The 23,852-nt window shown below is 42.0% G+C and overlaps 1 protein-coding gene across 2 annotated transcripts in view; it reads left to right on the top strand.

The window, feature by feature from the left end:
- The window catches only part of LOC143933042 (uncharacterized), a 218,499-nt gene that overhangs the window by 82,809 nt on the left and 111,838 nt on the right, over positions 1-23,852 (top strand). For both annotated transcript variants that reach the window (XM_077455984.1, XM_077455995.1), the window contains exon 2: positions 8,579-8,665. The gene's annotated coding sequence lies outside the window, so the exon portion shown is untranslated. The remainder of the gene's footprint in view (positions 1-8,578; positions 8,666-23,852) is intronic.

Raw genomic sequence — 23,852 nt, 5'->3', positions numbered from 1 at the left:
TTCCTATTACAAGGGATGTTTACATTTCTTGTAATAGGAATAAAAGTGATCAAAAATATATTTTTGGGGAAAAAAATGTCAAACTAACATAAATAAAGTAAAATGAACAATAAAAATAAAAAATAAAAATTAAAGCGCCCATGTCCCCATGTGCTCGCATGTGCCACACATGTGAGGTATCGCCGAGAATGTTAGAGCGAGAGCAATAATTCTAGTCCTAGACCTCCTCTGCAACTCAAAACATGTAACCAGTAAAAAAAAAAATTAAAGCGTCGCCTATGGGGATTTTTTAAGTAGCGACGTTTGGCGCAATTCCACGGGCATGTGCAATTTTGAAGAGTGACATGTTTGATATCTATTTACTCAGCATAACTTCATCTTTCACTTTATGCAAACATTGGGCTAACAAGTGGTTAATAATAGAGCTTGCAGTCAGTAGTGTTAGGAGATAGTGCATGCTGTCTGCGTGCTCTGTACCCAGTACATACCGCTATAATATAGGGCAGGCCCCTACTTTCAAACATCCAACTTACAAACATCTCCTACTTGCAAACGCAAGGAGACAGCAGCAAGTGAGATGAAAAAAGATGGACGACAAAACAAATTATACAGGGGTGATAACCCTTCCCTATGTTTTCCAAAAAGCTTAAAGATAGTTTTTTTGACTGGAGCTACACTTTAAAAATGTACCGGTTGAAAATGACAAACAGATTCAACTTAACACAACAAACCTACACAGTCCCTGTCTTGTTTGCACCGCCTGTATACTGCTGTTCTGAGTATATAGGGCCTGGGGGCCACACACATTTCCTTTTTTTAATATGGGTACGGGGTTCCCCTTAATATGCGTACAAGACCCAAATAGGCTGGTAATGGGCAGGGAGGGCTACCCATGCCATGTTTCTCAATGATTTTCAACCATATTGCAGGAACCAGATATAACATTAAAACCGCAAGCAGTTTTAAATGGTGTTATTTCCGTTTAATGTCATTTTGTGCAGGGACTGTTCCAAACACGGGAAACACGTGGCACTTCACAGGCATACTACAGACACCCCCCAGGCACCATATTTAAAGGAATATTTCACTTTTTTTTTTTCACTTTAATCGTCATTAAAATCAGTGCTCCCGCCAAAACGGCAGTTTTTAAAACTTTTTTTTGCAGTGACCCATGTCCCATGAGGCAGGAGGCAGGTCCCCAAACCATTTTTAGGACACTGTCTTGCATATTAGCCGTTAAAATTAGCACTTTCCAATTCGAACGTTCGAGTCCCATAGACTTCAATGGGGTTCTAACGTTCGTACCGAACGCGGGGGTCGTTCGCAAGTTCTGGTGCGAACCGAACCGGGGGGTGTTCGGCTCATCCCTATTAGAAGATAACTAAAGACAAGCATGGGAAGCTCTCTAGTGATAGTTTAGCTTTCAATACAGTGATGTTAAATTGGGGTAGAGGTGCACAGTTAGCTGTAGGGCCAAGCAAAAATAAACTAAAAATGTCCTTAGGATGTGCAGCAGATGTACAGTGTTTATTTGTTTGGTTAGTTGGAACGTAGTGAATTGGCTGGGCTTCAGTATACAGAACGTTGTCTACTGAAATCCATTTTATGAAGACTTGCAGCAGCAATAGAAGATTTGTGAAAGTGACTTGCTTAGCAGCTGAGTACTTACAGTTTTCAACACAGCTGTTTTTCTCTAGGAGTCATGTGTTCTCTTATTTGAAAAATTGGATTAAATATTTCACATATCTGAAGTGCTGCTGTTTTTTTTTTTTTTTTTTTTGTGTAAAAGCCATTCTTCCAACAGCTCATTCTGTAAAGACTGCAGGAATGTAGACGGATGTTAACATTGCACCAAAGTAGCAAACCCTATTTTCATTTGAAACAAGCTTCCCTCTTCTATTACGATGATAGAATATCAAGGGATAGGAGCATTGCACAGCTCTGTACAGAGGGCTACCAAAGAAGTTCTTAACACCTTTATCATACATTCCCAACATGGTGGCTGCAAACATACTGTCCTCTGTCCTGTCTACAGTATGGACACATATTTTACCAAGACATTAAATGAATTCTCATGGGAACCAGTTCAGATGAAAACCATAACATTCTATTTTCCATTACTTCATGTTTGATGGACCTCAAGGAGAAAAGAACGTTTGGCTGCTCTTCTGTGTTGTTCAGTACCAAATGTGTATTTATTTGCTTTCTTTTTAAACGGAATGCTTATTTTTGGCTACAGAAACTTGAATATAAGGTCATAGCTGCCTTCCCCATAAAAAGGAAAAAACTAAAATTAGACTTTTTCCACTGAAAAAGGAAACTCAAAGCTATATATGTCAGGACAATTTCCAGATTTCTTTTTGAATTTAAATAAATACGTTTCACATGCTTCGATATAAATGTCCCAACAGTGCTAGAACTGTGATTGGGATTTGACTTGCTAGATCAAAAAATGCAAGGTGTGTGTGTGTAGGTGGGGGGTATATTTAGGTGAAATATTTACAAATCTACTGTATCAGCAGAATGACTTGTTCTGCGGATGTAAATGGTGTATTCGGGGCAAAATTATTTTTTTTATACCTTATACCCACATGCATTTAGGTTGCCTTATATGCATATACTGTATGGGCTTGAACAGCCTTACCATGCTTTGACTATACTGTACTTAGATCTGCAGAAGTGAGTATGCATAGTAAAATCATTGCTGCCATGCTAACCCACCAATTTCAAGCAGGTAGGGGAGTCCTAGAACAGAGATTTCCTGCCCCTGGATCTGTAGAGTCCCCCTTTAAAAGAGGCTTGAACAAAAAGGAATACCTCAATGTCTATTTCTTGTCATGCTACACACTGCATTACTGAGCTCTGTAATCCTTCTTTGGCAGCCAGAATTGTAGCTGCTTCATTTCACCCAACACTTTTACAACTGGCCACAGACTCGCCCTCTTAAACAATTAGAGTATCTTCAAGAGGAAGTAAACTCTCCCACTCTGATGCTTCTTTTCATTTAGTCCATTATAATAAGTAATTATCAAACTATAGCCACTGTAATCCAGCCCAAATCGCAAGTTACTTACTGTTTAACCAGTTCCTGACCGGCACACGCCGATGTACGTCGGCAAAATGGCACGGGCAGGCATATTGGCATACAAGTACGTCCATTTTTATATGCCGCCCTGCCATTGCGTGCGCACCGCCGGCGGCTCGCTCGTGTGTCAGTCGGGACCCCCGTGAGTCCGGTCCCGGGTCCCGCGGACTCGATTGCCGCGGGGGATACCCGCGATCGTCTCACAGGGTGGCTCAACGGGGTGATGCCGTTGTAAACAGCATCTCTCCGTTCTGCCTAGCAACAAGTGATGCTGATCTCTGCTCCATGTGATTGCAGCAGAGATTAGTGTTCACTAACACAAAGCCCAGCCACCCACAGTTAGTAACACACCCCTAGGAACACTTAACCCCTCTTTGTTATACTGATTATGTGCTATGTTGCTCCTATTAATGCAATATAGGAAAAGGTCTGATACATTCTAGAAAATGTTTCATAATTATTTTTTTAAATTTATATCTGTTGACATACTCCCATACATCAGGAGTTCAGAAAGTAGAACAACGCAGAAAGGAAAAACATGCCGCAGCAAAAAAAAAAATGGGCACGGCTTAAAAAAACATGGTCTGAGCTTACTCATAGTACACTTAGATACTGCACAGTTCTTGTGCCCACAAATGAATCACACAAAAATTGCTGTACCATATTCAAGAGTTTCACAGGCATACATATACCTAAAGGATCTTATTTGAAAAACAGAATATGGACTGTTAGCTAAGGCTAGGTTCACACATGTCTGGATGTGGTTTGCACTCAGTTTTTAAAAGGAGTCCAGTGCAGTTTTGTTTACCGATGTAGGTGCATCTTTACATGAACTTGCACCTGAACCGGCTCTAAAATCGCCCAGGGCTCTTTTTAAAATTGGACCATGGCCGTCCCAGACATGTGAACCAGCAGCATTGCAAAAATGCATCCGATTTGCACATATGTGAACTGAGCCTAACTCTTTTGCTGAGCCTACCTTAAAGAAGAACTTCATCAAAACTATTAGAACTACTTGACGAGAAAATGTGGAGACAGTAAACACTCGAGTCAGGAGTATGCAGAGGCTAGTACTATGTAATGGCCATCACAATGCACAGAGTACAGTGGGCAGCAGCAGGGCCGGATTAAGAGCATCATGTGCTTGGTGCTGAGGATTTTGATGGACCTTTTACTGGTCACCCTTCTGCTTTCCAGGAGCCTGTGTTGGCATGCGCCCAAACTCAAAAGTGCGCAGTCGCACAAGCATAACACTAGGGAAGCCTGGCATTTGATTTGCCAAGTTTCTGTAAGGGCTGTGCATTGGCGTGCACTCTGAGCTGAAAGAGTGCAGCTGCACAGGCCTAACACTATGGAAGCCCCAGACTTCTGTAAGAGCCCTGCATTGGCGTCCCCCAGGCTTCTGTTAGGACTGCTCATGTAGTGCCCATTATCAATCCCACCACCCTGCCCAGGCGGTGCATGTGGAATGCAGGGACTGTCAGGAGAGATCTCTTCCCGTTGGCTTATTGCTTTCCATGAGAAGTCTGTCTTTTTTGGGTGGCTGGGCCTATATTAAGGTAGGGGCCTGGAGCTGCAGCTCCAATAGCCCCTACGTTAATCCAGCCCTGGGCAGCAGCATGTTTCATAGGGCCCTTATATTGCTGGCCAGCAGCAGCAAAAATATTCTGTCTGTGGTCAGTGGAAGTAAAAAAAAAATTCTTTGTTGATCATCGAGAGAAAAAATGTCATTGGGAGGAAAAATACCCTCTTATAAGTGATGGAAAAAATAACTCTTTTAGTGCTCCCCCATAGTGCTTCTCTATCTTTTAGTGCTCCACCGTAGTGCTCACATTTACTTTCAGTGACATTGCTCCCGCCATATTACTCCTCATTATCTTTTTTGCAGTGGCAACCGCCCCCAACACGCATGTGGCCAAATTGCTCCTACTGACATCATCGCCTTGCCCCCAGTGATGCCAAACCTTCCCCCAGACAGCCGTCCACAGCTCAGATTTGTGTGTGACTATCTTGGTTACTTGGGGAGCCATAGCCCGGTCTGAATAATGTGTCCGGGTTTCAGTCCGTCTGAAACCCGAACACATGATTCAAAATCCAGACTGTTGGGTGAATCCCAGACAGGTGGCAACCCTAACTACTACAGTGATTTCCAACTTTTGGAGGGATCCCATGGGTATGGTATATGAATAGTTGCATGGGACCAATGTAAATATGTAAAAGCATTCATACATTTGGGTCCATATGTATTTGGACACGGGCACAATTTTAGAATTTTTCGGGTATTTACCAAAACATATTCTAACTATAGTTCTAGAATGGATATTGGCTGAAAGTGCACCCTCTCAAGTTTAATTTGGGGGTATGTACATCGAAATCGGAGAAAGTGTTTAGGAATTACAACTCTTAAGAATAGCCAACCCCTCCCCCTTTTTTCAAGGGACCAAAAGTCCAAAAGTAATTGGATAATTGAATCAAAAGCTGTTTCGTGGCCAGGTGTGGGCTACGCCTTCATTATTTCTTCATCAATTAAGCAGGTAAAGGTCTGGTGTTGATTCTAAAGCAGTGGTCCCCAACCTTTTTGGCTCCGGGGACCGGCATTGTGGATGAAAATTGTGGCAAGGCTCGGGGGGTGGGCACATGGGGGACGATGGCTTTTCGCGGCCAATTTGTCAGGAAATGGCTGGTGTTAGCACTTCATCACAACACCATGGTTAATATGGTGTCAGGATGATTGAAGTGCATCATTTTTATTATGTAATATAAAATGAAATAGTTCAACTCGCCATAATACAGAATCTGTCACTAGATGCAGCTTGTCACTTGCTACCAGCTTGCCTATCACCAGATTTCCACATGCCACCAGATGCAGACTGCCACATGCCATCAGATGCAGATTGACACATGCCACAGTCACATGTCACCAGATGCAGATTGCCACAGTTCAATGCCACCAGATTTCCACGTCACCAGATGCAGATTGCCACAAACACATGCCACCAGATGCAGATTGCCACAGTCACTTGCCACATGCCATCAGATGCAGATTGCCACAGTCACCAGCCACATGCCACCAGATGCAGATTGCCACATGTCACCAGCCACATGCCACCAGATGCAGATTGCCACAGTCACCAGCCACGTGCCACCAGATGCAGATTGCCACATGTCACCAGCCACATGCCACCAGATGCAGATTGCCACAGTCACTTGCCACATGCCACCAGATGCAGATTGCCACAGTCACTTGCCACATGTCACCAGATGCAAATTGCCACATGTCACCAGATACAGATTGCCACAGTCACTTGCCACATGCTACCAGATGCGGCTTGCCACATGCCACCAGATGCGGTTTGCCACAGACACATGCCACCAGATGCGGATTGCCACAGACCCATGCCACCAGATGCAGATTGCCACAGACACATGCCACCAGAAGCAGATTGCCACAGACACATGCCACTAGATGCAGCATCTTAAATGCAAATTGTCACTAAGCACAGAGGCAGTGCAGTGGAGTGGAGTGGTAGGCTCCACGTGAGAGAGTACAGAGGTGATTCGGGCGGGCTGTGAGAGATGATGTAATCTCTCTGCTCCCCCGCTTCACCTCCAACAGTATACTGGCAGGGCTGTGTGGGCGGAACAGCGGTGATGTGGGCGGGCGGTGGGAGATGATGTCCTCTCTGCTCGCCTGCTTCACCCCCAGCAGTGTAGCGGCAGGGCTGTGTGGGCGGAAGTGCGTGATCGCTCTGCTCACCGCCCCTTCATCTCAGTGCACACTTCGCGGCCCGCCTGCAAACTGGCTACGGCCCGGTAGTGGGCCACGGCCCGGGGGTTGGAGACCCCTGTTCTAAAGTGTGATATTTGCATTTTGAATCTATTGCAGCGAACCAACATCATGCGTTCAAAGGAGCTGTCCATGCAAGCGAATCAGGAGGCCATTGTAAGGCTTCCAAAATGCATCCATCAGAGAAATAGCAGCAATATTGGGAGCCAAATCAACAGTTTGGTACATTCTGACGAAAGAAGAATGCACTGGTGAGCTCAGCAACATAAAAAGGCCTGGACGTCCACAGAAGACAAAAGTGGTGGATGATCGCTGGATCCTTTCTATGGTAAAGAAAAAGCCTTTCACAACAACCAGACAAGTGAAGAACTCTCTCCAGGAGGTGGGCATGGTCTACAATCAAGAGAAGACTTCATGAGAGCAAATGCAGAGGGTTCACCACAAGGTGCAAACCATTCAGAAGCCTGAAAAATAGAAAACCCAGATTAGAATCTGCCAAAAAACACCTAAAAAAGTATTCTTTTGACGGATGAACCTAAGATTAATCTGTACCAGAATGATGGGAAGAAAAAAGTGTGGAGAAGGCATGGAACAGCTCATGATCCAGCACACAACGTCATCTGTAAAACATAGTGGAGGCAGTGTGATGGCATGGGCATGCATGGCTTCCAGTGGCACTGGGTCATTGGTGTTTATTGATGATGTAACAGAAGACAGAAGCAGCCGGATGAATTCTGCAATGTTTAGAGATATACGGTCAGCCCAGATTCAGCCAAATGCAGCAACTGTTGATTGGGTATCACTTCACATTACGGATGGACAATGATCCAAAACACACTGCAAAAGCAACCCTAGAGCTTTTCAGGGAAAATTTTGTGAAATATTCTGCAATGGCCGAGTCAATCACCCGATCTAAACCCAATTGAGCATGTATTTCACTTGCTGAAGGCAAAACTAAAGGCAGAAAGACCCACAAACAAAGAACTGAACACAGCTGCAGTTAGAGCCTGTCGAAGCATCAAAAGGAGAACCCCCAGTCTTTGGTAATGTCCATGGGTTCCAGACTTCAGGCAGTCATTGCCAGTAAAGAATTCTCAACAATATTAAAAATGAACATTTTATTTATGCTTATATTCATTTGTCCAATTACATTTGAGCCCCTGAAAATGGGGGGGGGGGGGGGGGGCTGTGTATAAAAATGGTTGTAGTTCATAAAATTTGTACTTGATATTTATGTTCAAACCCTTGAATTAAAGCTGAAAGTCTGCACTTCAAGATCATTTGGATTGTTTCATTTTAATTTTATTCTGGTGGCATATAGAGCCAAAATTATGAAAACGATGCCTGTGTCGAAATATGTATGGACCTAACTGTACCTGGAATACTTCTTTAAATCCAGGTCAACCTGTCTTTCCTTTTTTATCTGAGCACGTTTTTTTTTTTTTTTCAATTGTAAAGGATAAAGCAATATGGCAGCCAGTATGATGTTTTCCACATAGTACATAGAAAACTGACATTGTAATGTTCAGTGTAAAGACGTGTGCTAATGTTTCCTTCTCTATCTGATTTTACCTAAAAACATACTGGAAAGCATTGTGTTCTATTTCACTTGTGGCTAATGTAAAACATTAACATAAACCATCAAGTCAAGCTGCATTTAATATTACCTATTAGCTCATGGTATTTTTAATTTGTGTTTCATTCAGAGCCCCCTGGAGTGTCTTGACAAATCCTAGAACCGGCTGTATGCGCAAACCTTCCACCATTTTTCTTATGGACTGCACGAAGCACAGGTATGGGTCTTGTATGCACCACGGCTTTTGTAGTGTTTATTGGCATGAAAAGTTGAACCAGATTCCAAAAGGGAGGCTGGATACCAAGGAGAAAAAATGTAAATGGCGTCATTAAGACTGGTTGCTGTTTCAAGATGTAAGTAGATTATTTATACACAAAATAGTTTTTAACCTCACAGGCTGTAATGACTGCAAGTTATATCCAAGACTTCTTGAAAAATAGAAACATTACTGGTAATAACCTGAGAGTCATCATTTAAAGAGGAAAAAATACAAAGGAGGGAGGAAAAATAAAACTTGAATATAATATTCATAGTTTAATAATTAACACAGCATTAGGTAGAGCTATAGATTGCCACTGCCTTGTATTTAAGAATAAAAGCCTGTGAAGCACAACAGTACAAGACTTACAAAAATACAATGTTATAAATGGCAAAAGCAACAATAAAGGAAAGTTAATTTGATCCGAGTTAAAATTCAAACACTGCATTCATTTAATGTAATAACTTCATAAGCACTTGACAGAAGCAAAAAGCAAGCACACTGTGTACAGCGCTATTGGTAGCTGATAAAAATAAGCAATAAATTACTTTTAAATGTAAACTATTGTGCTCTTTTGTATTTATAGTGTTTGAGACTGGTAAATAAGTGTTTTAACTCTGTAAGTAGAAAAAAAAAAAGTTTAATTACCACACACAGTCAGATGAGCATGCTACTAATTGACTACAATGTTATGAATGGCCTGTATAAGTTGATCTCTTGCTATTTACTTCTATTCACAACATGCACAATTGAATGAGTTCAAGGAGTGACATTGCCCACCCTTTCCAATCTGCTAACTTGTACATACCCATGCTTCCTTATTGGAAAGTCCAATATGCTTTGCCAAATCATGGAAATCCCTTTTATTAAATGTTTGTTAAAATAATGCTAAAAATAAACTAAAAGATAAGTTTGAAAACTTAAATGGCAAAACCCGATTATAGTTTCCTTTTAAATAGGATTTTGTCATTGCAAAGTTATGTTGAGGAAGAAAACAATAAATGCACAAATAAAAAAAACAAATCACTCCAGTAGTAGCATACCTTTTTATTTGGTGAAATTAAAATGCTTATAAAAGAACACACAAATGTGTTTTAGCAATCGCAGTATGGAAATATTGCAGTTACTTGGGTATCGGGTTAACAAAAAACACATTTTTTTTTTTTAAATAATCCACTACCAATTTGTGCATATAGCGTATTTGCAGCTGTGTTCGTTGTGACGTAGAGGCCATAGACGGTTGCAGGAAAGAAATTTGCACGATTCCCCCATAAACACGGACAGTGCTGACAGGGGAATCCCTCTTGCTGAGACATTGTGTTCTCCCAGAGGGGAAGCAGTCCCTGCCGGGAGAAAACAATGATTATTTCTAGCTGCTATAGCAGCCGCTATCGATAATTGCAAATAAATCCAGCAGGCTGGTTGTACCCAAGTTGCTCGATCAATCAACTTGGTAGATTCAGCTTGCCCATGCATGGTTTGAATCTTGGCCGGTTCCTGCTGAACCGGACAAGATTTGATCCGTGTAGTGTTCTGGTCCTGCAGGATTTCAGGACTTTGATTTGAATTCTACTGCTATTGAATGATTAATTTGAACATGTCCCATGTTAAGATGATATTTAGTCATGCTTGGAAATTTTCACCCTTGGGCCCAATCATTTCAATAGCATCTTAACTGAAAAGAAAAACTGAACACTTTTAAATATTCAGCATAGGAATAATCATCCTCATCCAGGCTCCTGTCAGTATATATAAGCGATACGTGGAACGTTGAATGTTTTCATTGTGTACACTTTCCAAACATTCGTAAACAGTGTTTGCTTTTGTTTGATATTTGTGGGCTGCAGATGCTGGACCTCCAGGCTGGTGCTATAGTTGGTTTAGTATGGTGAATGTTATAACATTCGAACAGCTTGTGTACAGGGACACCAACAGAGTGCCCCCCCCCCCCCCCCCTTCGCAAAGTCCCATTTGAAGCCATTAAAGTAAAGCCTACTATAGTAAATTTAAAGGAAACCTTTTCTGAGAGAAACATATAAGCTGTAATTGCTGACATCTCTAATAATGCTCTGTCAATCTTGCAATCTGGCTTCACAAGAACAATATGCAGATAAGGACCTAGTGACTCTGGGGTTGATTTACTAAAGGCAAATAGACTGTGCACTTTAAAAAAGGCAGTTGCACTCTGAAAGTGTAGGCACTTGGTTGCTAATTATGCAACATATGCATAGCAGGAGGGTGATTGGTAGGTAGTGATATTTAATGTGATATTTTTAATTGCTGTATGTCCCAATGACTAAGCAATGTTACATGAAATGCATCTAAGTTGTCAGCGGTTCTAAATAAATCTTTAAAGAGCAGCAGAAGACGTGTGGGGTGTTTCTATATTTGAAGCATAGCCTCCTGCTTGATGTCAAGGAGGGAGCTGACTGGACCGCCATTCTATTTGTAAATTGGAAGGATTGTTGTTGTGTGTGTTAATTTTTGTAAAATTATACCAATTGTCAACGTGATTTTACTTTCATTTCTTTTGATCATTTGTGTTTAGTCAGAGCATTAATTTGTAGAGGTTTATTAGGGAATGTATTCACTGGTGGTTTATATTTTGCTCATTGGTGGACACAGCTGTTTGTTAATCACCAACTGGGTATATTGCCACCCGCAGAAGTAGGAATGCTGTTTTCACTAAGGGCCCTTTCACACTGACAGCGCAGCCGTTTTAATTGAACAGTCAATTAAAAATCCGAAAATTCTGAATGAATTTGATCCATTCAGTAGTGGCATCCTTGCACCAAAGGGACTTCCTGGCAACCATAGACCTCAAGAATGCATACCCTCATGTACCCATGTATTAGGGACTCCAGCAGTTCTATTAGTAGTAGGGGAAGAGCACTATCCATCTGCAGCTTTTTGACTTAGCCACAGCTCGTTGGGTGTTCACCAAAATGGTGCCCATTTTAGCCACCTTGAGGTCAAAAGACATACAAATTGTGGGTCATCCAGGACCCTCTATTACTGGAGAAGTTTTATTCAGAACTGGAGTCCAAACTATCTATTACCATTTGGGCTTTGTATGAATTTGCCTGAAATACCTGGGGCTGACCCTGGATACCTGCCAGGATAAAGTGGTCCTTGCATCATAAAAACTACAGAACCTGCCGCTTCAGCTCTACCTACTGCATGCTCGCAAGTATTTGCAAGTGTTGGATTTCATGATAGCATCCATCATGAAGATTATTTTATGTGCAACACCACATCAGAAAGTTGCAGCATGAGAACCTGTTGCAATGGAATAAATCTTTTTGTATCTAAACAGGGAGTTTAAGATAAGTCAACTGAATATATATCGTTATTTGATGGCACCACACTCCTCTGCTACTAGCTAAGAAATCTTTCTACAAGGGGAAATAATAACAGGCATCACTCTGTACAGCACTGAAGTACTGGGTCTCCAGTCCACTCAGAGGAGTCCTTGCTTCCCTTCAATGTGCTGCAACTGCCAGAGATGAGGTGGACGCTACCTCTCATGGAGGGACATCCTCTACAAGTGCAATCACCCATGTTTAAGCTCCGAAGGCAGAGTGAAACATGTTGGGAGGGGCGTGTCCTGGTCATAGTCCGACAGCTGAGGATGTCATACACCTTACAAGGTTTTGCTGTGATGTGCGACTTTTAGGACTTCCTTTCCCTCCCCATTTTTGAGTCACAGATGTACAAAATACAGCTTCTTACATAAAAAGATTTTTAAGTCAGTAAGTTATCAGCAGTAGACCTAAAAGAAAATATAAAGTTATCTGTGCACTATATAAAACCTATAGGATCATTGGTTCAGATGCAATATGCACAATCAAGATCTTTCGTGGTACTAGCAATGCAGTACTTTCACATACAATGGACATTCAAACTACTATATAATCAGAGTGGCTGAGGCATAAGTTCTTGACAATTGCAGTGCTTGAAGATCGGGTGCAAACAAGTAAGCTAATTATTGGCCCTGCAAATGAGCAATAAGAAACCATTATAAAATAGTGAGACAGTAGAAAAAGTTGAAGCTCATCGGCACAGCTGCTTTGCTGTAAAAATCAATAATCAAGACATTTCAAATATACGATTTGAAGATGGGGCAATTATCCAAATTTCCTTGTATGGCCATCACAGTTCTGCTGTCTGTTTAATGCGATACAGAATAGTTTATACATTTATGGTTGTGATTTAAGAGCTGACTGTTTAATTAAATAATGGTTTGGTGGCCATCATCTCTGGTTTCACCTGGCATAAAGATTAAATCCAAACATGAATGACTTCCTAAATAGGCAAATTTACCGGTAATGCTCTTGTGATCTTTGATTTATTATACAGTATATTTATAACAGCATGCTAAAGAATTCCACGATGAAGTAAGTGGAGGCAGTTGTTTTTTTTGGAAGTTAATCATGGATTTTTTAATTGATGTACTTTTCAAGTTGGTGTAAAACATGGCAGTCATATTACCTTGTATTTAGAGGTCCATCCACAGTAAAGAAACAGAATGGCTATGATTGACAGCAGCAGAAACCAATGATTGCTGCTGTCTTTCAGTCAGCCAGTGAGGATGTAGAGACCCGGGGGGGGGGGGGGTGGGGGGGCAGCCGATGTCATGCATGGTGATTAGCTTCAGGTAAGTTTTGGGGGGGGGGCTGCAGGGGGAGCTGCATCCTGAAGTTTTTTAATTTCATACATGGAATAAAAAGTAATATAAAAAAAGTCAGCATTTAAAACCACTTTAACCACTTAAAGAGATTGTAAAGGTTTGTTTTTTATTTTCTAAATCGGTTCCTTTAAGCTAGTGCATTGTTGGTTCACTTACCTTTTCCTTCGATTTCCCTTCTAAATGTTTTTTTTCTTTGTCTGAATTTCTCACTTCCTGTTCCTCCTCAGTAAGCTGTTATGGCTGACTAAACACCGCTCCAATGATGGTGTGAAGTTTACTGTGGAGAAACAGGAAGTGAGAAATTCAGACAAAGAAAAAAACCATTTAAAAGGGAAATCGAAGGAAAAGATAAGTGAACCAACAATGCACTAGCTTTAAAGGAACCTATTTAGAAAATAAAAAACACAGCTTTACAACCCCTTTAAGGACCACCCACCACATATATACTGCAGCAGGGCGGATCTAATGTGTGACACAGCGTATCTGTACGGAGTTTCGTGCAATAGGTAGTGTGGGCGTGCACGCCCCCGCTGCACAGAGGAGGAGCCGATACGCATGTCTGCCGGACCCAATGTCTGCAGGCCACTCGCAATCGATTCAGAGAGGCAGAACAGGGATGTGCCTATGTAAACAAGGCAGATCCGCATGCTGACAGGGGAGAACATGGAAATTGTCTGTGATCTAGTAATCGGGAACAGCGATCTCTGTGTTTTTCGCTGACACAGTTAGAAACACTGAGAGAACACATTTAACCCTTTGATCATCCCTGTAGTTAAACCCTTCCCTGCCAGTGTCATTTATACAGTGATCAGTGCATTTTTTTTAGCACTGATCACTGTATTGGTGTAACGGGTCCCCAAAAAGTGTCACTTGGGGTCAGATTTGTCTGCCGCAATGTCGCAATCTCACAAAAAATCACTGATCGCAGCATTACTAGTAAAACAATAAAAAATATTAAGTCCATAAATCAATCTCGTAGTTTGTAGATGCTAACCAATCAATATACGTTTATTGGTATTTTTTATTTTTTTAACAAACACATGTAGCAGAATAACATTTATAGGTACAGTTGATCCAGGGAAAATCCGAAATTGGAGCATGCTTTGCTGGGGTTTTTTTCCTTCCTCTGGATCAACTGGGGGTGTAGGTTTGTGTTTATGGGATTGTATTTTATTTTTTTTTAACTTGACTAACTATGTAACTATTTATTGGCCTAAATTGATGAAGAAACCTGTTTTTTTTTTTTTTTCTTTTTTGTTTTTTTTTTTTTTTTTAATTTTAATTTTTTATTACAGCATCGCAGGCCCATGCAATTATCAGTTAAAATAATGCAGTGCCGTAGTGCAAAAAATGGCCTGGTCATTAAGGGGTAAATCCTTCTGTGGCTGAAGTGGTTAAAACGAAAAGGCTATTCTGCTATCACTCCACCCACAACCTGCTATATGCAAAATGTCTTAAATCTTATATTCTGACTTTACTGGCCCTGGGAGGCTGCAGGCATATTACATATAAGTCTAAAAGAAGCACAAGATATTCTGTTTTCTACTAAGATCTTGCAGACATATTTTGTTTTGTACTGAGATACTAAAACAGTCATGCTTATATAAAGGCTAAGTGCGCTCTTATAAAAAAAAGTTCTATAGCTCACACTCTTCATCAAGTTAAAAAAATACTGGCACAGATGTCAGATGCACACCAAGTAACCTTAATGCCGCGTACACACGACCAAAGGCAGAAAAGGTCCGACACAATCATTCCATCGGATAGTACGATCATGTGTGGGCTTCATCTGACTTTTTTATTCAAAAATTCAGACGGACCTAGAAATAGAACATGTTTCAAATCTGTTTGACGGAATAAATTTCTATCGGGAAAACCGTTCGTCTGTATGTTGGTCCGACGGACCAAATATGATGCAAGGGCAGCTATTGGCTACTGAACTTCCTTTTTTAGTCTCGTCATACGTCAACACATTCAAAACGAACGGACTTTAGTACATTCATGTGTGGGCAAGTCCGTTCATTCGGAAGTCTGTCAGAACTCCGTCGGGAAGACCGTCGGACCTTTTTTGGCATAAAGTCCAGTTGTGTGTACGCAGCGTAAGGGCTCATGTTGACAGGCACTGTTTTCCTGCATTTGACACAAATCAGTCTAATACAGGTTGACAATTTGCCATTGAATTTAATGACCGTGCACATGACAGTTCAGATGCTGCATTTGACCTTCTTTGCATTGTGCTGCTTTTATAGATGCAATTTACATTTTATTTATTTAGCTATTCTATTATGTAACTGACAATTGTATTTACTGCTACTTAGGTGATTGGTCTACACTGAAATCATCATGGTTTTTGCCAGTGGTACTCTGCTCTAGCCACTAGCAGTGCCACATTGGAGCATTAATCAATGTTAAAGTGGCTGTATAATGAGAAAAGTATGGAGGCTGCCATTGCTGGCCTCCTCCTGAAAAAGCTAGATGCCTTGATATGTCTGACATCAGTATTTTTGAGTCATTGTCCTAGAACAGTGATGGGCAACCTTTTTGGCGTGGTGTGTCAAAAATCGGCAAAAAATCGAGCATAACTCGCGTGGTGTCACTTCGACAAAAAAACATAATTTTGCGCAATTTATAGTTTAAACTACAAAAATGTATAATTGCAATATATAATTGTATTTATATTCCACGTTCTGCTTACTACCGTTTCAGTACATTTTTTTCTATAATGCCATACATCTCGCTCCATGTCTCTTGAAAGGGTCGGCCACTGCTACTACCACTCCCTTTACTTAACCTTTGTTTTTTATTTTTTGGGTGCTCCATCAGTGGGCCAGTGACAGCAGATTTATAGATAGCTTGTTAGGCTAGTTAACCCCTAATTGTCTAACACAAACTCCCCCTCACTTATCTCAGTTATTGTGGGCAATCAGTCCATGGCACCCCAATAGTTGCTGATGGCACTCACAGTTCCCCTTGGCACTCCGCTGTTCCCTGCTGTGGTGCGGTCGTAACCGGCAGTCCCAGGAGTCTGTGCCGGCCTGACTGGAGAGAGGCGCGCACTGTTCCCGCGCTCCTCTCCTGCGGGTCCTCCCTCGCCGTGCTGATGACGTGTGTGCGCACGGCACGCACGCCTTACCAGCAGCCCCTGCGCTCAGAAAGGGGTGGTGATTGAGTGAGTGAGTGTGGGCGGGGAAAATCGCACGTCCCGCCCCCGTTCCCCCAGCAGAGATTCTTTCATCCTCGGCGGCCGTGCAGGAGCCGAGGATGAAGCGCTTTGCGTGTCACCCCAAATGGCTACGCGTGTCAGCACTGACACGCGTGTCATAGGTTCGCCATCACTGTCCTAGAACAAGCATGCTGAGTATCAGAATTCCTGATCATTACTTACACCCAGTCAATGACTTAGGCAGCATAGAAGCCAAGCCATCAGCATGACAGCCAGGGAACTAATATTCTCAAAGCAGAAATTGGCAATGGCAGTCTCTGTTACCCCCCCCCCATGGCTGTTTCCATTTAAAGTGCATATATCAGTAACTTTTACAAGTCTGCATGAACAAATTCCTGACCTGGTACATTATACAGTATCAGGATAATTAAACAAAGATGAAAAAAAATCTACCTTTTTATTATTGGAGCAAAGCTCTAGTCTAGCCAGTGTGTGTATCTAGACTTTATCTTCCAAGTACTGCCTGATACCAGGAGAGCAATGTCATCAGTCTGCTGCAGAGAAGCAGAAAGCTTTCTAAAGCTGGCAATACACTCATAACATTCTGTCGTTCAGCTTGCAAGCTGAACAGGTTCCTCTATCGGTGCTAACAGCTCCGATTAACAAATCTCCTGCTGGTGCTACAGCGGCCCTGGCTGTCAGAAGACCTGAACAGTGTCTGCATCTGACTGGATGCAGATTCTGTCTGGCTGACTGTTTTCTACCCAGTTACATTCAGGGCTTTTTTTCTCAGAGAATAGGTGCAGGAACTCCCCCTTTCCAAGTCACCCCTCGTCTCCGCCCCCTACCCACCTCCAAGTCCTATTCCTTGGTTCCACCCGATACCCACCTCCCAGTACCGCCCCTTTTAAAGAAAACAGAAACACATATCATTTTGTGGTGCTCAGTAATTTTGTATGGAATTTGGTAACGATAACAAGAAAAGCAGTGAAATAAATAACCTGCAACCAGTAACAATAGATCCCCATACCAACAATGGACCATATGCAATAAAATGTCCCCTCAACTAAGAATAGACTATCGGCAGCAACAACAGATCTCCCCACAGCCAGCATCAATAGACTCTCTGTCAGCCAACAACAATAGGTCCCTCCCTCAACAGTAGATCTCTCCCAGAAACATCTGACCCCCCCCCCCAGCAACCCCCAGCAATATAAGACCCACCCTCAGCAACAATAGGTCTCCCACCAGCAACATTAGACCTCCTCGGCAACAATAGACCCCCCTGCAAAAATAGACCCCTCCAGAATAGATCCCCCAATCAATAGACCCAGCAGCACACCTCAGTTTTTCTTGCCATTACATACAGTCGGTTCTGGAGGTGCCGGAACTGCTTTCCCCCATGTTCCCCCTGAAAAAAAGCCCTGGTTACATTGATTTGTCAGGGTAGTGCCATCAGGATTTGCCAGCTTTAGTCTCCATTCAGACTGCAGATTATTATTATTATTATTATTATATAGGATTTATATAGCACCAACAGTTTGCAAAGGATAGTTTTCTAGCACTAAAAAGCAGCAAAAAAAATGACATCGCTTCCAGCCTCCGAGGTCATATAGATGGCCGGGGATGATCTGGTCCATGGCCAGCTCTATGGTAAACCACCGCCACTGGCGGATTCATTCTCCGGCTCCCTGATCGCACGTGTGAGTCTAGAGACTCACCGGAGGGCGGCTCCTGTAAAGGCAATCAACCGGCTAAACAACTGCTATGATGGCTTTTACTTTACAGGGGGAAAAGGTTATCTGATGCCTATAGCTCAAAAGTTCAGGACGTCATATGACGTCCTTGGACGGGAATTTGTTAAACCTCAGACATCTAGGATCTGGTGTTTTTTTGCTGTTGGCATGTGTTTTTGTCATCATGACAAGATCAGCAGAGCTCTCGAAGGCCCTCAGAAAGAAATTTATGGATGCCTAGGAGTTTGGCAAGAGATTTAAACGATTGCCAGATGATATGAAATGAATAATTCCACTGTAAGCAAAATAATCTACTGCTGGCATAGATTTCAAACAATTGCTAATTTGTCCAGAACTTTCTGTCCCTTCGAATTCAACCCAGAGGCTGATCATGTAATTCTCAATGAAGTCTTCTAGAATCCTAAAATTTAATTGCAGTGTAATGTAAGTCTTGAAACTAAGTATATGCAAAAGCAGTTTTAAAGAGATTGTGCCAGTTTAATTTTCATGAGTGTGTTAAGAAAAAGCCTTTGCTCTCCAAAAAGAAAGTTAGAGTAAAATTACAGTTTACCAATCAATATATAGTCCATGACCAGGTCATCTAGAACAATATTCTGAAGACTGATTAATCAGAGATAGTCGTTTGATCAAAATAGACATATTTGCCTCAAACAGAAGACAGCGTTTCAGAAGAAGAACCTTCTACCAACTGTGATGCATGGTGGTGGCATGTGTATAATTTGGGGTTTCCTTGTTGATTTAGGGCCTGAGCAGCTCACAGTCCTCGAGTCATTGATACATTCTGTATCATATTAAAGGATGCTTGATGAGAATGTGAGACCATCTGTCAAAATAGTGAAATTGACCACGCAAATGAGTCTTTTTAAACACAATAATGATCAAAAATACACTAGCCAAGGAATGGCTCTAAAAGAAGAAATAGAGGGTTATGGACTGCCCTAGTCCAATCCCTGATTTTTTTTTTTTTCCCATTGAAATTTTGTGAGAGGATCTTTAAACAGGCAGTTCAGGCAAGGAAATTCAGACATCTTGTATCTCAAAAACTTTTCCATGGAGACGTTGGCAAAAATGTCAGGGTCAATATCAGACTGGTGGGCACTGGGTGGTTTTTTCGAATTGCTTACAAAAGTCATTTATTTCTGCTACGGGGCAATACTAGCATTTGATTCAATGGGTATACTTATTTTTTCCACAGCACACTATAGCATTTGTTAATATTTTTTGTTGAATAACTGATTGAAAATGTATATTTTTCTTATGTTCTTATTCAAGTATACCACCTTCATCTGTGGGCACTGTTTAAAGCGGATCTTCGCTCGCCAACCCCCCCCCCCCTTTCCCCCCTCCAGCGTTGTCCTGCTGAGATCCTCTGGTTCCAAGAGGCCTGTCGCATGCCTTCTAGTGATGGAAATGAATGAATCACTTTGCCTACTGTGACTTGCATTTCCCAATAAGCCAAGGGAGGACGTCGCACATGATTGACCTAGGAAAGTGACATGCGAGGAGGCAACATTGGGATCTGCCTTTGTAAACAAGGTGGATCACCATTCTGACAGAAGACATGACAGAGCTCTACTGTTCTGAATGATCAGAACAGTGATCTCTGTCATGTCTCTGCCAGCCCATCCCCCCTACAGTTAGAACACAGCCAGGGAACACAGTTAACCCCTTGATCGGCCCCTACTGTTAACCTCTTCCCTGCCAGTGTCCTTTATATTTATAGTACTGATCAATGTAATAACGTCACTGGTCCCCAAAAAGTGTCATTTGGGGTCAGATTTGTCCACCTCAACGTCGTAGTCCCGCTAAAAATCACAGATCGCCACCATTACTAGTAAAAACAATAAAAAAATTGAAAATAAAAGTTCCTAAATCCATCCCATAGTTTTGTAGATGCGATAAGTTTTGCTCAAACCAATCAATATGTGCCTATTGTGATTTTTATTTATTTTTTACCAAAGATATGTAGAAGAATATATATCAGCCTAAACTGATGAATACATTTGTTTTTTTTATACTTTTTTGGGGATATGTATTATAGCAAATAAAATATATATTTTTTAAATTGTTCTTTGTTTATAGCAGAAAAAAAAACCTGCATAGGTGATCAAATACTACCAAACGCTCTATTTGTGGGAAAAAAATTTGTTCGGGTACAGCGTCACACTACCGCACAATTGTCGGTTAAAGCAACGCAGTGCCGTATCGCGAAAAAAATGGCCTGGTCATTAGGAGGCAAATCCTTACGGGGCTGAAGGTTAAAGAGTGGTTAAAGAGTTTTTATGTCTACTTTAAAGAGGAGCTCCAGTCCCCTATCTAAAAATTAAAAGTCAGCAGCTACAAAAACTGTATCTGCTGACTTTTATTAGACAGTCACTTATCTGTCCCGTGATCCAGCATTGTGCTCAGGCCAGCTGTTTTCACCCTGTGTCTTCTCTCCGCAGTGTCATCATCTTTACTTTGGGCACTGTGAATAGTCCTGCCGTCTTCTGGGACCTGTCACGTGTCACAGAAGTCTGTGGGAGGGAGGAGAACTTACACTTCTAATCATCTAGTTAAGGCAAAAATGGGAGAGGGTACCTGTCAAAATCAGGTACGCGATCCCCCCCACCCCTCCTCCCCAAAAGCTCCATTCCACAAACGGGAGCAGGGAGGAGTCCTTAAAGCAGAACTTCCTATTTTGGGGGAGCTCTGATCTTTAACTCTGATCTTAACAAGGCCATCATTCATCATCATGTTAGTGGCAAGTTAAAAACAAACCTGTCACTGGTTTGGGTGCACAAACCAGACAATTAATAAAAGTAGTAAACAAAAAACTCAAAAAATGAATCATGTGCATGTGGTGATGTTCCCTGCTGCAATGAAGAAAAACTGTTATCCGAAAAATCCGGTTCCTCCCTGTCCCAAAGTAACTATAGCACTAGGTATGGGCAAATGGTTCGGCCCCGAGCATGAGTTGTGGCCAAACATTTGCCTGTTCAGCCATTTGCCGAACACACAAATTTTCAGGGTGTTAGCCATGTGTTTGCCCCAAACACCCTGCAATGCACTGTGCGGTTTGTGCCTTGATTGGGCAAAGCTTTGCTCAGTCAGGCTGCAGTGTAAATTGATTGTTGAGGAACTGGGCCGGGAAGCTGCTGCATCCTTAACAACCGATGAGCCATCATCTGTCAATGGGTTTCACCACTGACAGCTGAATAGAAAAGAGTGCATGTAAAAAAAAAGATGACATGGTGTACCTCCCCAAAATCCACATCAGACCCTTAGCATGCAGCCTGGCAGTTCAGGAAAAGGGGAGGGGGACGAGCGAGCACCCCAACCCCCCCAATCCTGAACCATGCCAGGCCACATGCCCTCATGGTTGTCGGGAAGAGGCCCTTTTCCCCATCAACATTGTGACAAGGTGCTTTGGGGTGGGGGCACAGAGCCCCCCTGCTGCAAAGCATCCACCCCCCCTGTTAAGTGCATGTGGCCTGGTATGGTTCAGGAGGGAGGAGACCGCTCACTCGTCCTGTCCCCCCCCCTCCTTTCCTGACCAGCCCGGCTGCATGCTTGGATAAAGATCTGGTGTGGATTTGGGGGGGGGGGGGGGGGCACACCGTTTTTCTTTCTTCAATTTTTAATAGCCGTGTGCTGGCAATTGTAACTGTCATTTTACATGGAATTTGTTTCTTTAGAAATGTCAGTTTTGCTGTAGCATGTTCTGTATATGCTACAAATGCACCACTTTACAGCTACATTAAGGGAACCCTCCAGGAACGATATTTCAAGGAATTTTTCATTTTCATTGTTGCACTTTTAAGCATCATTAAAATCACTGCTCCTGAAAAAAAGAAAACTATTGTTTAACCGATTCAGCCCCGGAAGATTTTACCCCCTTCCGGACCCAAGCACTTTTTGCGATTCGGCACGGCGTCGCTCTGACAATTGCGCGGCCACGCGACGTTACACCCAAACAAAATCAACGTTCTTTTTTTTCCCACAAATAGAGCTTTCTTCCTCTGCAGTTTTTATTTTTTGCGCTATAAACAAAAGAAGAGAGACAATTTTGAAAGAGCAATATTTTTGACTTTTTGCTATAATAAATATCCCCCAAAAATGTATATATAAAAAAAAAAAATATATATATATATATATATATATATATATATATATATATATATATATATACAAAATGAATTTTTCCCTCAGTTTAGGCCGATATGTAAAAATGTTTTGGTAAAAAAATCGCAATAAGCGTATATTGATTGGTTTGCGCAAAAGTTATAGCGTCCACATAATAGGGGATACATTTATGGCATTTTTATTATTTTGTTTTTATTAGTAATGGCAAAGATCTGCGATTGTTATCGTGACTGTGACATTATGGCGGACACATCAGACACTTTTGACACTATTTTGGGACCATTTTCATTTATACAGCGATCAGTACTATAAAAATGCACTGATTACTGTGTAAATGACACTGGCAGGGAAAGGGTTAAACACTAGAGGACAATCAAGGGGTTAAGTGTGTCCTAGGGAGTGATTCCATCTGTGGGGGGGTGGTCTTCCACTGATATGAGAGCGATCACTGCTCTCGATGACAGGGAGCAGTAGCTCCCTGTCATGTCACTAGGCAGAACGGTGAAATGCCTACCCGTTCTGCCGCTCTGTGACACGGGGGGGGGGGGGGGGGGGCTGGCGGACATCGCGTCTGCGGGTCCCATGAGCACAGTCACACTGTACGCTAGTGCCCACTAGCCCTGCCAATTAAAGGGTTGTACAGGTACGCCCATTTGCCCACCGCTGCTGGTGTGCAGTGGTTAAATTTTTTTTTTATTGATACATTTCCCCCAGGTTAGTATCCAGACCCCCATACCCCTTTTTATAGCCAATTACTTGCATATAAGCTTTCAGAATGGGCACTTTTGATTTTTCCTGTTCAGTTCCCATCGACTTCATTAGGGTTCGCTGTTTGGGTTAGAACATTTCCCATTCAGAAGTTCTGCTGCAAACCGAACAGGGGGGTGTTTGGCCCATCCCTATAGCACACATTGGAAACATAGGAGCCAGCAGATCAAACTACTATTGAGCTCAGCGGGAACTGGAAATCCGACCTGAAGTGTCAGATTCTGAATATTGTTTGGGTGATGATTTCTCCATTACAGTACAGCTCAGCATTGTGGGCAGCAGGAAAGGTGAGCGATCGTCTATGCAGGGAGGACTTTTTTTTGCATATTAATTTTGGTGTCCAAGTTGCGTTAATTTTACCTTTCCCACTGACTCCAATGCAATTTACCAAAAGGTCCCAATTTTTTTTTTTCCCAAAAGGTGAAGCAGAAACTCTTAGTTTTGCTAATTCTTATTCACTAAGCATACATGCCAATGTGGTGCCTATATTTAAAAAGGGAACAAAGTCTTTACCAAGTAACTATAGACCTGTTAGTTTAACTTCTATAGTTGGGAAGATACTGGAGGGATTAATAAAAGACCACATAGACGAGTTCTTGCAGGAAAAAAATATTTTAAGCAACAGACAGCATGGATTCATGA

This window comes from Lithobates pipiens, unplaced genomic scaffold (assembly GCF_037356315.1).
Source record: "Lithobates pipiens isolate NorthernLeopardFrog02 unplaced genomic scaffold, aLitPip1_a1.2 Scaffold_10, whole genome shotgun sequence".
NCBI classification, from domain to species: Eukaryota; Metazoa; Chordata; class Amphibia; order Anura; family Ranidae; genus Lithobates; species Lithobates pipiens.
Note: the sequence above shows the minus strand (reverse complement) of the source record. Positions and strands in the feature narration are given on the sequence as shown.